This window comes from Vitis riparia, chromosome 13 (assembly GCF_004353265.1).
Source record: "Vitis riparia cultivar Riparia Gloire de Montpellier isolate 1030 chromosome 13, EGFV_Vit.rip_1.0, whole genome shotgun sequence".
NCBI classification, from domain to species: Eukaryota; Viridiplantae; Streptophyta; class Magnoliopsida; order Vitales; family Vitaceae; genus Vitis; species Vitis riparia.
The window spans coordinates 13,974,883-13,985,359 of record NC_048443.1 but is presented as its reverse complement, the minus strand read 5'-3'; the positions used below and the strand labels follow the sequence as shown (position 1 = coordinate 13,985,359).

General features: G+C 34.2%; 1 pseudogene; it reads left to right on the top strand.

Annotated features, from left to right (window-relative positions):
• The first annotated feature begins 1,239 nt into the window (after positions 1 to 1,239).
• LOC117928657 lies at positions 1,240 to 9,626 on the top strand (annotated as a pseudogene).
• The last annotated feature ends 851 nt before the right edge of the window (positions 9,627 to 10,477 follow it).

Below are 10,477 nucleotides of genomic sequence, written 5' to 3'. Positions count from 1 at the left end.
CTTAAAAAGACGAGGGTCCCTTGACCTCTAATTTCTTACCTATTTTTCCTCCTTATATCGAAAGTCCAATAATTTGCCTTGTAAATATACTAAGAATATAAGGAAAAATCTTACAACCATTTTCTAAGAGTAGAAGAAAAAATCTACATGTCCTAACTTTCCCAAAAAATATGAAGGCATGATAGATCCAAGCATAAATCCAAATTTCCTAAACAATGTCACTCCATGTTCCTTTTGATAATTTTGAGAAAAGAAGTGCTATTGTTTTGCTCTTGATCCAAAATATATATGCAATACTTTAATTAAAATGGATTAGAACCCATAATGTGAGTTTTAGTGCAAACTCAAATACAATGTATATGGGATTTTATAATGTCAAGCTCTCAATTTTTTAGATATTGTTTGCTTTAAGCTCCTTGGACCCTTCATAACTTTAAAACATTTCTATGTGGTTAAAAAGAATTTACACACATATAGTGTTAAGAATTTTCCCCCTATTTAACATAAGATATCATAATTAATTTGCATATAGACATAATTTCCTCATTGTATTTTATAAGAACTTTTACACTAAAATTGAAGATTGACTTTGATATATTTTAGATTAAAAAAGTCCTTACAACTTTAAAATATGGTTATATGATTAAGAAGAGTTCATACATATAGATAATGTCATGATTTCTTTATTTATATATATATATATATATATATATATATATATATATATATATATATATATATATATATATATATATATATATATATATATGAGATATCATAATCATCTTTATGCAATATATAACTTCAAAAAAAAAAAAAAAATCTCTTGTTTAATGTGAGGTATCAGAGTCTTTTTTGTCTATGTCCAAAAAAGATTCATATTGAAATTTTAGAGGTGAAGTTGAGAGTATTAAAATCCTTAAAAGGTCAAACGTATCAAGTGTTGGTTGGTTAAAGATTTCAAAAGACTTAAGTTATATACTGTGGTTAATTGGATTAAGAGATAGGATTTGTAGAAAAAATGGTTTAACCCTTATTGGCCGAAGATTTCAAATATTATGTAGTGTGATTAATTCATTTGATAAATAGATTTGGTAGGCAAAATGGCAAGAAAGGTAACACGTGTGCCGGATAATTACCTCATTGGGAACCCAAGATATGGAGGTCAAATGACAGCCATCCTACCATTTTACACTCTCTCTATAAATAGTCCTTGTCTGTCCCTCTCGTCAATTTCTTTCCTCTTCCTTCTCCCTTTTTTTTGTCTTTCTGAGGAGAGGTGAGGCAGTCCCTTCTGGGAAAACCAAAACCCACATACCATATCAAAGAATTGAGATTCAAGAACACACAAACAAATAGAAACCCATATATTATGCATTGAGAGAAGAGAAAGGAAGAGGTAGACCTCAGGAGAGCGTTTTTCTTTTTCTTTTCAGGAAAAAAAAAATCTTTCCCTTTTTCTTTCTATCAATTTCCTTGATTTTGCTTTGAGATCTTCTCTTTCTCCTCCTACAATGCCTGCTCTTTGCCCAACAGTAAAGTAAAATCCCAATTAATTTTCTCTATTTTCTTTTTTTTCTCTCAGAAGACATCCCACTTGGGGTTTGTTTTTCAAAGTTTTTTTGTATTTTTTTTTTTATTTTTTCCATTTCTTGGTTCTGTTTTTAATCTTTTGTTTGCGGGTGTGAAGAATTGGGATTGGGTTTTTTTTTTTTTTTTTTTTTTAATTTTTTGGTTGTGACCATATATATACATATATATTTGTTGGGTTTATTTTTCTAGGGTTTGTTCAGATCACCCACTAGAATCAACCCTAATTTTGTGGGTTTTATATTTATATAAAAACTATTAGGGTTATCACTGGGACAGCACAGATTGTAGATACACTGAGCATTATTGGATTCTTGGAGGTCTTCAGTCTTCTTTCTGGTAGTGTGAAACATTGATAGCTCTTGCAATTTGTATTGCTAATTTTGGATTTCTTTGGACTTAGAGGTTTTGGGTTGAGTTGGGTTGCTTTCTGATCACTAGAAACTCATTCTGCACAAGGGGTTGCTGAAATTTTGGTTTGAAGATCGGAAGAATTTGCTTTTTAGCAGTAGGCGGTGATGGGGAATTGAGAGAGTTTTTTGCATTTCAAGGTTGAGGTGTTTGTTGCATTTGTTGCGTGAGTTGTTGATCTTTATCATCAGGAAATGTTCCTGATGTTGGTTTTTGCTAATGAGCAGGTGCTGGTTCCTTTTCAGCCTATTAGGCGTTACAAAGGATCAGATTGCTGTGGACCTTCCTCATTTATCGGGAAACCATCCGGGTTGACGTAGTGTTGGTTACATTAGAGTTGGTCATTTGATGCTTGTGGATGTGTGGAATTTTGCAGTTTCTGAAATTGGATTGGCTGAGGGGAGGATTTGGTTCTCAGCTTCAGACATTTTTGGTATAATAATAGTGGTGCTGTGAGGGGGTCATGGAGTGACACCCGAGCTGGAAATGAGTGCAGGGACATGGTGCATGGACGAGAGTGCAGCTTCTGGTCTGTTCCTGTCTTGGAACGGCACCACTGGAGACTAGGAGAAGCTTTTTGGTTGGTAGGAGCGCACTTTGCGAATTCTGGGATCACATGCAATGTCTCGCTGCTTTCCGTTTCCTCCTCCAGGATATGAAAAGAAGACAAGAAGTGATGATACAGACTTACTAACCAAGGTTTACTATATATACTGTCTTGATAATTAACTTTCATTATTAGCTTCAGTTATGTTTGCTTTTGTTGATGTTGCTCATCTGGTCTTTCTTCATTCTTATTTATAATGAATTGTATGATTTACTTATCTGCCCATGGGTTAATTTCAAAGGGTTACCAGAGGCAAGAAGGTTTTGTGGAACTGTGGAAAGAATTAGAAAATTTTATGCTTGTTTGAGGAGTCTATTAGAGTATGTAGGCATATTGAGTCGATGTTGAAGGAGACTAGTTTAGAGAGAACATCTTTTAGTTGTGAACAGAACCTATCTTCTGAAATTTTATGGATTTGTTGAAAACTCAAATAACATGGTGGAAAATGGAGCAAAGGATTAATGTGAAATAATGCCAATTGAGAAAGATGATGGTTATAAAGTAATCAATAGAGATCCTTAACATTTGATCTGGGAGGAGTTTTGTTACAAATATATACCTCATGTTCTGGTTGAATAATGTTTATGTCACTTCCAGTTGCATACTGCATGAGCACTGGTGAGAGTAGCACATGGTCCTTTATCAAGATACACATTACTTGTACACTTTAAAATGTGTAGCTCAACGTGGCATGGTGATGGGATATGTCTAACATGCATTCTGCATGACACATTGCTGACCGGCATGTCCAATTTAGAAAGACAAAGACATATTGCCCAATATAGAATATCGATTCTGTGGTACCGTTTAGTGGGTTTGTTTGTTCCTTGCATGGATATTTCAAAATGACTAAAGTACTCTGGTTGGATTGGCTATGTTATACAGTTTGTTTGACGAATTGACCATCTCAGTTATTAGTCTTTGTCTGTTCTTAGATATGAGTTGAGATGAATTTTTTTTTACCTTAACTCATGCTTTCACAGGGCATGCATACTTAAATTCATGTATCATATTGTTTACTAATTTTTTCTGGGTGGTGACAATGGGTTGGTGTTCATATCAATTGTTCCATGCATGGTTTTTTATTGTAAAGTTTATGAATTAACAGCATTAAATGTTTGTAATAATGTATTGGAAACTTTAGTAAAATGCTAAGTATGCTAAGTATGCTAAGTATGTTAAATGATTTTTTTTTTTTGTATTTATCTTTATTTATTATTAAATACATAGTCGATCTATGTTACCCTATGATATATGAAACTTCCAGCCAACAGTTGGTGACGCTTACTAAAATTTAGAAAATGGAACTTAGGATTGACAATGCTCAACATCTGATGGAGTCCACCTGTATTTATGCTTGAAATGTTCATACAAGTGAATTATGTCCCTCTGTTGTGAAACTTATTTTGAAACTGTTGCTTGTGTGGCTAATCTATTCTCTCAAGACTCTTCTGGTCACTTGCAAACTGCAGAGGAGGATAGCTATAAATGTTTGATGTAATAAATTCTCATGTGAACAAATATATGGTTGTGTCACTGGTGTCTAAATTTTGAGTGGGGTCTCTGTCCACCTTGTGTTATGTGGCATTCATGACCATGTCCACAAAGCATAGGTACTAGATCCATGATATTTTTGGAAGAGGTTTTTATGTCAACAAAGTTCCAGGGCAAAGAAATTACAAATTTATTTTAACTTATTTCTAAATTCTTCATGATGGAATTTCTCTTAACAATAAAAGAATATGTCTTACTTTGTAATAGTCTATACTTTGAGAAGATTGTCTCCTAAATTAGACATGAGGAGTACTAAAAGGTGAAATGCAAGATATATCTTGCACAAGTGAAGCCATGTGCTATTTATGAAAAATGTTTATATATAAGAAATCCAGTTATATATGTAGATGGATTTATTTAAGTATATCATGATGTATCTTGCATCATAACTAAATTTCAAAAAATTTGTGGACATGAATGATGTCACTGACTTTGGAAACGTAGAGGATATAACATATCAGAATGTTCACATGTTATAACTAACAATACACAAGTCGTGTGTGATACTCTCTGATTTTATACTGAGCTTAATTAAGCATATTTTAGTTGACTTGTGCAGTTGACCATCCTTATCTTAGTTGTAGGCTTTGAAAACTAACCCTTCGATTTATTTGTCTACTCTTTCAGACTTACCTTTGCTTTAACACTTGATTATTTTTAATGAAGGGTAAGTTTGTGAAGTTAAATGTTTAGTTTATTTATGGCACATAACCTATTTTCCTTTTTAGAAGGTCATCCTGGTGTTTGCTAACTTGCCTTACCTGAGCTGCTTTCCTGAATGAATGGAAACCTTATGAGAATGAAGTTAACAGAAAGTTCTGTGATATCCAATCAATTCGGCTAATGCTTTGCTGTTACTGAAAATTTTTGATGATGTGAAATCCCGCTTGAAGCTCTTGTTAAATTTTGTAAAAAAATGCACAAGAATGATGCTCTTATCTGGTCATGATAAAATCTGAAACTTGAAATTTGATTCTGTATTCTTAAGCTCAAATATATTTATAATGATTGAAATTTGCTTAATAATTCCTTGGTAACATCTTATTCTAGAATAGTTGATTTTTAGTTCTATAAACCGATGTGGCCCCTGTCTTGGTAATGCTATTATTAAGTGGTTTGTAATAGTTCGTTGCATGAGAGTTATCTGAACTTTTTCCATAGAGATATATTCTTTGGTTAGACAGATTCTTTGTAGGATTGGAGGTAACTGATTGCTTCTTAGAACTACCCTTATGGATTTGAAAGTTTGCTTGCTTGAGATGTGAAATACTTGATGCTTAAGTAGCCTTTTCTTTAACACGTATGTTTCATCTAAGTCATAGCCGGGATTGTGTTCAATTGTTGATTTTGTGGAGTTGCTTGCTATGTTCCATGGGTTTGGGTATGAATGTTGGATGCGGGTATGTGTTTAGGTATCTAGTCTTTCACAACTCAAATTTTAGGATACATAGACTCAGATAAAAAGGATCCAAAAAATGGGCATAGTTTAGCATACGACGTAAGAAAAGAAAAATCAATTAAAAATAATTTGAAAGTGAAAATATCCTTTTTAAAAGCTCTCATCCTGTCCCTCCATCCCTTTTTATCCCTCTTATCCCTAAATATTTTTACCAAAATTCACTGTTCAGGTAACTTTTTTTTTTTTCCTTGAATGTAATTATTACTAAGAAAGTTGAAAGAAAAAAAAGATATTAATGAAAAATTCAAACAGCCATACCCAAAGTAGAATAGGAGTGTCCGACAAGGATCCCATAATCAAAATCATGTCATGTTGTGTGGACACTAGTACGTTGGGTGAAATAGAAGGATTTGGGTGCCTTAGATTGCATGTATAAAACTGGTCCTATCAGGTTGGATGAAGTTGGAAATAAAACTGAAAATCGAATCTTTATGCTCTACTGTTTTATGTAGTTAAGATTAATTTAATATAGCACATCAATTGTAGTTGAACTTGCGGTGAAGCTGGAGAATTGGACATGCAACTATATCATTCCTCATTTTCTAAGATAGTTATTGGTATTTTACAATATGTATCGGTTATATGGATCTTATATATCATGAATAAGTATCTTTTTTTCTATATTTACAATAATACATATGATGTAAAACATGTGGTGCATATAATTATGTTAATTTTCTAAAATCAAATTTCCAAATTTCTCAAGAGAAATCTTTGGAAAGTATTTTTAAATGCATTTAGGGTTAAGCAAGTATTTAAACTAAGCTTTCATTTCTCAAGTATACTGTTCAATTATGCTGTCCATTTCTATATTCTTTCCTCATCTAGCTTGTTTAACACAATATAGACCAATGACGTATAAGTTTCAAAAATTCTGAAGACCTCACCGTGTTCTAACAATCTTGGCACTTTAAATTTGGATCCTAACACCTGACACTAGAAGAATGTGGTTATAATTTTTTTTAATACTTCTCCATCATCATTTATACTATTTTGTGGAGTGCTCAAAAAAGAAATGAAATTATAATGGCACATTAATTTGGCAATGAATTAATCAAAAGGGTAAAGTCTGAGCAGAGATGATCCATTTTTATGGTCATTATAAATATTGTAGTTTGCATCCACTATCTGACTCTGATTCCCCCTTTCGTTTGAATGCTGCTCTTTTTCTTGGCCATGTGAACCTCTTATCATTTAGTTAGTTTTCTATCATAATTTGTTGACTTCTGTCAAATTTAATTTATTTTACATCAATAGTCAGATTTTTATTCTATTCTCTCCTATTTATTTATTTTGCCTCCTGGTTGGAAATTCATTTTTCAGGAGAAGCGCAAAGAGAAAAGGCATCAAAAAGATAAGAAGGACAAAGACAGGAGAGAAGATAAAGAAAAAAAGGATGAAGAGAGAAGCAAGGAAAAAAACAGAGAGAAGAAAGACAGAAAAGAGAAGAAAAAAGACAAGAAAGAGAGGAATAGAGATAGAGAAAAAACAGGACCTCAGATGAGAAGAGAATTGAAGGGAAACCAGCAAGCTACAATGGGGAGAAGCCTCATCCAAACAACTTGCCAGGTGTTGAGATCAGTAATTCTAAAATTGTGCAGGAGTTGGGCCGGAGACTCGGAGATAAAGATAAAATTATTGGAAGTCCGATGGTTCAGAAGGTTACCCTTACAGATAAGGGAAGACCTGAATTGGAGGGAAGTATGGTGGAGAGCAATATTGGCAATTCGGCTGAGAAAAAAAGGAAGTCTAAAGACAAAAATGACACTGGAAAGGCCAATGGACAAGGAAATAAGGTTGAGGCAAGAAATCCTGAAAATGCAGCCGCCCATAACTCTGGTTGGATGGATCGACAAAGAATTGAACAGGGCTATATTGGCACTTGGTCTGAGGAAAAAAGGAAGACTAATGACAAAAATGATGCTGGGAAGGCCAATGGACAAGGAAACAAAGTTCAGGCAAGAGTTTCCGAAAATGCAACTGTCCATAACTATGGTTGGATGGATCAAAGAAGAGTTGCACAGAGCAATATTGGCAATTGGGCTGAGGAAGAAAGGAAGTCTAAAGACAAAAATGATGCTGGGAAGGCCAATGGACAAGGAAACAAAGTTGAGGCAAGAGGTCCTGAAAATGCAACTGTCCATAACTCACCTTGGATGGATCAAAGAAGAACTGGACAGAGCATTATTGGCAATTGGGCGGAGGAAAAAAGTAAGACTAAAGACAAAGATGATGCCAGGAAGGCCAATGGACAAGAAAATAAAGTTGAGGCAAAAGGTCCTGAATCTGCAACTGTACATACCCCTGCTTGGATGGATCAAAGAAGAATTGAAGGAATGCAGGTTGAGAAGAAGGATGTGGAGAAGCAGGTGAAGGTGAAAGAAAATAATGAACACAATGGAAGTCATAGTAGAGGCGATAAGAAAAAGGATAAAGATCGAGAAAAGAAAAGTAAATCAAAGGATAAGCATAGGAATAAGAAGGAAAAGAAGGAGAAAATGAAGGGAAAAAGGGAACCAGATACAAAGCAGACCAAATTAAAAGGAAGCGACCAAGCCTCCATAGATACTCAAAATATTAAATCAGAAACCCTTTTGAAGGGCAACAGCAAGAGTTTTGCTACCTCAGGAAATCTTGGCAAGAGAAAGGAGCATGAGACAAATGGACTTTTTCATGGTGAGTTCTTTTGTTTATTGTAAAGAACATCCTTCAGACCTCTTTCTCCATCCAGTGGCAGGAAGCATAAACTGAGATGTTTCTTTGCCACCCTGGATGGTATTAGAGACATTGTTATACTTTCATGGACCAGAACGTATCACCACTCAAGGCTACTGTTTTTTTGTTGCTTAATTTTTAACTTTTGAAGATGACTGCTTCTCACTGTCATTGCTTTTCATGCTACTTACTGCATCTGGTTCCTGATTTAGTTCTACATTTGGCTTTTTGGGGTGGTGGGGATGTGTTATGAGATAAGTTTTGGTCTGTACTTATTTATCTCCTTGTCAGCTAATTCTTTTTTGTACTTGTGTCAACTTTTTTGTAGAAAATCGCATGCAGCCTAATAAGTTGCCAAGACCCATCGCTTCTTCCCATCCAGTTGTAGAAAATGGATGGAAATCAGATCCAAGCCAAATAATTACCCAATTTGCACCTGAGAAGCAGGTGTTGCCATTCAATCATAAGGCTGATATCGAGGAGCACAAGATTAATGCTTTGGCAGAAACTCAACATTCCAACTCAGCCTCAATGAGCTCTTCATCTACTACTGTACAAACTAGTGAGAAATGTGAAGCATCTGCCAAACAGCCACATCCGGATTCCAAGTATCTGAGCCAGATACTTTCTGTACCTAAAATAGAGGAATGTTCCAATTTTGATGATCAGGAATGGCTATTTAGCAGCAAAAATCTTCAGTCAAAGAAGATGGAAGTGGGTTCGTTGGGGTTTGATGGAACAATGCAGGTGTGGGCTGAGGCATTGCCAATAAAATCTGCTGATGTATCTGCTCTGCCATATGTCATTCCATACTGATGAGTGTAGACCTGTTGATTTCACTTTCTATTGCCCCTCAAATGTGGCAGTTCCCCAAGGAAGCTTCCAGGAAGGCATGCTAACATCTGGGCCTGACTTCACCAATTCTTACTGCATTCTCCTTTTAATTATCCTCTCCCAGATCAGTTCTTTGAGGTACAACTTGTGTATGATCACTCTTGTAGTAAGTGTTATTCAGGGTCTGATTTCTTTGTCCTGAAACTGTGTTTTTTGTTGCTTGATTCTACAGTTGGTGCATCAGGGAATGGTTTAGAGAGGGGTTTCGCGTACCCATTCGAAAGTTACATGAAACACAGTGTAGAATTGCAGAATCCTGGTTAGGTGTACTTTTTCATTGCTTAGAGAGCTTTATAACTTACCTTTATTCCAGCACTTTTAACAATTTTGATTTGTAACACATATATCTGAACACCAAATGCATAATAGAGAAAAGAGCCTGTTTCATTCGCTTAATCTCTCCTTTGCAAACAGTTTGGTAGATCACCCTTGTTGCCATTGATCTCTGTGGAGAAAATTCCCATAACTTGCCTGTGTCTGATCTGATTCCAGTTTTCTGGGCACTGAATTCCCCATGTCCTGGGACTTGTTTTATTCCAAAGGAAACAACATTCCACCCTTGTTTTATTTTCTTTCCTATTTCTTAGTGGAATGGAATAAATTTGATGATTCCATTTCTAGCATTTGGATGAACTTAGGAACGCAAGATTGGAATAATTATTTGTTTCCATTTCAATGTTTGATAATAATAGGAATGGAAATGAAAAAGAAATAAATTTACAATAATATCCTTACATATAATTTAAAATATTTTTTATTTTTACTTTTATTTTAAAAAAATAAAATTTGAGAGGTTTTTTGTTATTAAATAATAAGACTAAAAATATATATATACTCAATAAATAAAAAATTACCATAAAAAATCGTATAACCCTAATGCACAAATATTCAATTATTATTTTTATTAAAAATTTGAATAATTTGTCATGCTTAAGTAGTTATAAAATTATATTTTTAAAAAAAAATTATTTATTATAATATTTAAATTCTCAAAGCTAGCAAATGTTTTTCCTATTTTCAAAGAGGAAATAAAAAAATTCAAATGAGTCGATATAGATCAATAGCAGCTGGAATAAAAAAATTAATCAATGTTGGTTTCTGGGTGCTTAATGGTTTGTTTACTGTTAAATAGCAATGATATGAAGAGATCTTCACTGTGGCCCATGCTAAAGTTCCAAAATGAGCCGGAAATGCAGCAGATTTTCTGCGAGACGGCAGAATCCATAGCTTTAACTAGGAAAGGAAGA